Consider the following 6,000-nt stretch of genomic DNA (forward strand, 5'->3'; position numbering starts at 1 on the left):
CTCATAGCACTCTGGTCGTTGGTCCACAACTGCTGGGGTGGGACAGATTGTGAAGACATGCAGGATAGTCTTCAGACAGCACAACACAAGCAAGTCACGAACACTGCTGCTGGAGTCACAAACACTACTGCAGGAGACACAAAACACTACTGCAGGAGACAAACACTACTGCAGGAGATATGAACACTACTGCAGGAGACACAAAACACTACTGCAGGAGACAAATACTACTGCAGGAGATAAGAACACTACTGCAGGAGACACAAAACACTACTGCAGGAGACAAACACTACTGCAGGAGATAAGAACACTACTGCAGGAGACACAAAACACTACTGCAGGAGACAAACACTACTGCAGGAGACAAACACTACTACAGATCAAGGGTTCATGGTTGTATCAGGGAGGTAGAAAATGGAGCTAGATTACATGTATTAGAGAAACAGTTTGAGTACAGTATGAGTACCGTATGAGCGCAGTATGAGTACAGTTTGAGTACAGTATGAGTGCAATACTTCTCAGAGCTTTGACTTGAAGTCAGAGAAAAGGCACTACGTTTCCCACTGACACTCATGGGAGATACTGAATCCAAACACTCCCTCGTATTCTTTCATGAGCATCTTGAGAACTCTTCCCAGCCCCAGAAGGGCCACTCAGAATGACAGGCCTGGGTCCTGACATTTCCCTGGGAAATAAGCGAAATACATGGAAATCCTACTCATTCCATGTGAATCTCTGTTTGGACATTTGAGTCATGAGATGGAGAACCACCAGTGGCTATTTTAGAGATTCACAGGGCCCCCTTAGGAAATTCAGGTCTTGTACTGTCATTGCAAACTTTGCATATTGTCACTGCTGTGGTTTAAAGTTTGTCAGCCCTCGGGGGCCTCCCACTGGCCTGGGGCCCCAAGCAGTTGCCTGCCTTGCCTGCTGGCAAGCTACACCTCTGATACTACAATGCATCTCACTAAGGTTCAAGTTACCTACTGTATTCTATACGAATAGTTTGGTTTTTTGTAGCCAAGTGAAAATCCAGATCTCAGCCCAACCAGTCAAGAGATTCTGGCACTATTTGAAAATGGTGGTCCACATATCTCATCCAACTAAAAAACACTCCCAAAGAGTGTGCAATCATCACAATCTGAGAACAGCCAACCCCAACAGATTGCACAACGGTGGGGTTACCAAGTACCTGTCTGAAGGCATTGAATTCTTTACATGTACATTTATTTATTCCTTCTTTTTTAAATATGCAATGTACTGCAGGATTCTTTCAAATGTGGCAACATGATCAGAGTTCCAAGGTCTGAGATGGCCCCATCAATAAGAGAAGGAGCCTCGGTTAAACCCATGGCTTCTGCACAGTAGTGCAGACAGAACTGATCTGAAGTGTGGTGAAGAATGCCCTGCTGAAGTCAGACTTTGTGTGATTATGTGTTTCTACACTGGCACTCGTCTGATTATGTGTTTCTACACTGGAGCTCGTCTGATTATGCGTTTCTACACTGGCACTCGTCTGATTATGTGTTTCTACACTGGAGCTCGTCTGATTATGTGTTTCTACACTGGCACTCGTCTGATTATGTGTTTCTACACTGGCACTTGTCTGATTATGTGTTTCTACACTGGAGCTCGTCTGATTATGCGTTTCTACACTGGAGCTCGTCTGATTATGCGTTTCTACACTGGCACTCGTCTGATTATGTGTTTCTACACTGGAGCTCGTCTGATTATGTGTTTCTACACTGGCACTCGTCTGATTATGTGTTTCTACACTGGCACTTGTCTGATTATGTGTTTCTACACTGGAGCTCGTCTGATTATGCGTTTCTACACTGGAGCTCGTCTGATTATGCGTTTCTACACTGCAGTCATCTCTCCTGGGTCACATGACCTGGTAGTAACATTAATACATTGTTGCATTGAGGATTTAAAAAAAAAATCAGACTGCCATTTACAGTAGAAGACTGTACAAGCTAAAGTCTACTTTCTGCTCTCCATAAATAAATTAATTAGATCTTTCGGGTTCTTGTTCTCCTGGCAACTCTTTGCATTAATGCGATATTTCAGGTCTAAGTGCACCTGCTCATCAGTCATTAATCTACCAAATGAATAAACGTGAATGTAAACCTATAGTGTTCATTTCTTGGATATTATAATTTACAATTAACAATAATTTAATTGTTAATATAATGTTAGAATCACTATATGTCTTCTACACTGATAGAACATTTCTCTTATTATTAAGATGTTATTATGAATAACACTAAATAAATAAAAGTGGTAAATGTTAACTGAATGCATTAAATTTCCTAATAGACTAAATTCTGGAGGACCCCATCTAACTGAAATTTAAAAAATAAATAGAATGTAAATTATTAATTATAATAATAATAAGAAGAAGAAGAATAATAGAGCATCCTTACCTAGCCAAACCTCTGTAGTGCAGAGTGTGTGAGTTCGGGAATATGTGCAGTGTGTTTGAGTCCGTGTATATGTACAGAGTGTGTGTGTGTGCGTGTGTATGTACAGTGTGTGAGTCTGTTTATATGTACAGTGTGTGTGTGAGTCTATGTATATGTACAGTGTGTGTGTGAGTCTGTGTGTATGTGCAGTGTGTGTGTATTTGCGTATGTACAGTGTGTGTGAGTCTGTGTATATGTACAGTTTGTGTGAGTTCGTGTATATGTACAGTGTGTGTGAGTCTGTGCATATGTATAGAGCGTGTGTAAGTCCGTGTATATGTACAGTTTGTGTGAGTCCGTGTATATGTACAGTGTGTGTGAGTCTGTGTATATGTACAGTGTGTGTGAGTCTGTGTATATGTACAGCGTGTGTGTATATGTAGTGTGTGTACGCAGTGTGTTTGTGTTTGAATATGTGCAGTGTGTGAGTCTGTGTATATGTACAGAATGTGTGAGTCTGTGTATATATGCATTGTGTGTGAGTCTGTGTATATGTTCAGTGTGTGTGTATATATATGCAGTGTGTGTCTGTTTATATGTACAGAGTGTGTGTGCTTCTGTGTATATGTACAGAGTGTAAGAGTCCATCTATATGTAGTGTGTGTGAGTCTGTGTATATGTACAGTGTGTGTGACTGTTTATATGTACAGTGTGTGTGTGTGAGTCTATGTATATGTACAGTGTGTGTGTGAGTCTGTGTGTATGTGCAGTGTGTATTTGTGTATGTACAGTGTGTGTGAGACTGTGTATATGTACAGTTTGTGTGAGTTCGTGTATATGTACAGTGTGTGTGAGTCTGTGGATATGTATAGAGCGTGTGAAAGTCCGTGTATATGTACAGTTTGTGTGAGTCCGTGTATATGTACAGTGTGTGTGAGTCTGTGTATATGTACAGTGTGTGAGTCTGTGTATATGTACAGTGTGTGTGTATATGTACAGTGTGTGTGTACGCAGTGTGTTTGTGTTTGAATATGTGCAGTGTGTGTTAGTCTGTGTATATGTACAGAATGTGTGAGTCTGTGTATATATGCATTGTGTGTGAGTCTGTGTATATGTTCAGTGTGTGTGTATATATATGCAGTGTGTGTCTGTTTATATGTACAGAGTGTGTGTAAGTCTGTGTAGATGTACAGAGTGTAAGAGTCCATCTATATGTACAGTGTGTGTGAGTCTGTGTATATGTACAGTGTGTGTGACTGTTTATATGTACAGTGTGTGTGTGTCTATGAGTCTGTATGTGCAGTGTGTGTGTATTTGCGTATGTACAGTGTGTGTAAGTCCGTGTATATGTACAGTTTGTGTGAGTCCATGTATATGTACAATGTGTGTGAGTCCATGTATATGTACAGTGTGTGTGAGTCTGTGTATATGTACAGTGTGTGTGAGTCTGTGTATATGTAGTGTGTGTGTATATGTAGTGTGTGTGTACGCAGTGTGTTTGTTTGAATATGTGCAGTGTGTGTGAGTCTGTGTATATGTACAGTGTTTGTGTGTGTGTGTGTATGTGCAACTTGCTGATTTACTTGCCCTTATCACTTAAGAAGTTATCAGCCACTAAAATACGTCTTACCGTAATTCCTCAGTATAAATTCATAAAGGATAAGTAAGTAGATGTTATATTATCATATCATGACCTATTCAAAGAAAAATCATAAGTAATTATTAATTCATTAATAAGGACTTATAGATCAGGGGCCACTGTACAATTCACACAAGCACCTCTACTTTCACGGGACAAATGCAATTTAAAGGGCTTCATTGATTGTCTGTTTATTCATATACAAAAATGTGTACTGATATGAGATTATGAATGTCACTACCAATACTGGTACTGTGTCCTGTCAATCATGCCAACTGTCACAGGATCTCTGTGTTGATTGTGATGTGGGCGGAGCTCTCTTGTCACTCTGGTTACTCAATAGCAAATGATAGGAACCAGGTCAGGTGACTTAATTGGGATTGGTAGCCTAATTGCTCATATTAGAGTAGAGAGACTTAAGACCTTAAGACCTCTCTGTGTCCTCTCTTGATCACATCTGTCCATCACTCTGGAAGACAGAGTCGATATTCTCAGTAGTGTGATTTAAGGACGCCACATCACCCTGACCCAACCATCCTGGACCTAATCCAACCATCCTGGACCTAATCCACAGCTAACCCAACTTCCCCCAGACACTTGTCTGTCTTCTCAGTCAAAGAGCTCCAATGTTCTGTTAGCACCTTGACGCAGCCTCTGAACAATAGGTCAAAAGAGTGTGCAAAAGTTGAGTACAACACTGTTTAGGGTTTGGTTTTTAGGTTTTAAGATTTGATTTCTTTTCAAGTTACAATTAAATTTTACAACAAAAATGGATTCCAGACTAGTGGCTTAGTCTAGTTTTATCAGTGTAACCTTGAGGGAAGACAAACGTGACGTGTTTCACTCCACATACTAGTGGATGAAGTAACAACAGGAGTACAGGACCCAGAGCCTTCTTGCAAAAACCAGCCATCGTCATGACAACTGCACTCACTGGGTCCAAGAGGCACCAGAACCTCCTCTTTGGGATCTTCTCACATTCTTCTGTCCTTGGCAGATGACTTGAAGAACTTATGAACAGTGTTTCCTGCAAGTCGATCTATCAAAACCTGGTGTCATGAAACAGTTCAACGCATGGACACATTTATTTATAAGTAATAAGTATCAGGTCAAACTATCAAAAGTGCTTTATCTTGCAGTTAATACAGACATAAACAAAACTATTGCTACAAGTTGCACCATAGAAAACAGTTCTTAAGTTTCAATAGTAGTTACTTTTAGTTATAACTGCAATGATTCAGTCTTAACTGTAAAAATACTGAAGACAGGGAGGTCTTTTCTTCTCTCAGTGAAATAAAAGGAAGATTATTACCCCTCACACCTTCCTACCCTCACACCCACCTCCCCCCACACACTCCTACCCTCACACCCACCTCCCCCCACACACTCCTACCCTCACACCCACCTCCCCCCACACTCCTACCCTCACATCCACCTCCCCACACACTCCTACCCTCACATCCACCTCCCCACACCCTCCTACCCTCACGCCCACCTCCCCACACACACTCCTACCCTCACACCCACCTCCCCACACCCTCCTACCCTCACACCCACCTCCCCACACACCCTCCTACCCTCACACCCACCTCCCCACACACTCCTACCCTCACACCCACCTCCCCCACACACTCCTACCCTCACCCACCTCCCCACACACCCTCCTACCCTCACACCCACCTCCCCCCACACACTCCTACCCTCACACCCACCTCCCCACACCTTCCTACCCTCACACCCACCTCCCCCCACACACTCCTACCCTCACACCCACCTCCCCCCACACACTCCTACCCTCACACCCACCTCCCCACACTCCTACCCTCACACCCACCTCCCCACACACACTCTTACCCTCACACCCACCTCCCCACACACCCTCCTACCCTCACATCCACCTCCCCACACTCCTACCCTCACGCCCACCTCCCCACACACACTCCTACCTCACATCCA

The sequence above is a fragment of the Electrophorus electricus genome, chromosome 25 (genome assembly GCF_041902795.1).
Source record: "Electrophorus electricus isolate QZ-2024a chromosome 25, ASM4190279v1, whole genome shotgun sequence".
NCBI lineage: Eukaryota > Metazoa > Chordata > Actinopteri > Gymnotiformes > Gymnotidae > Electrophorus > Electrophorus electricus.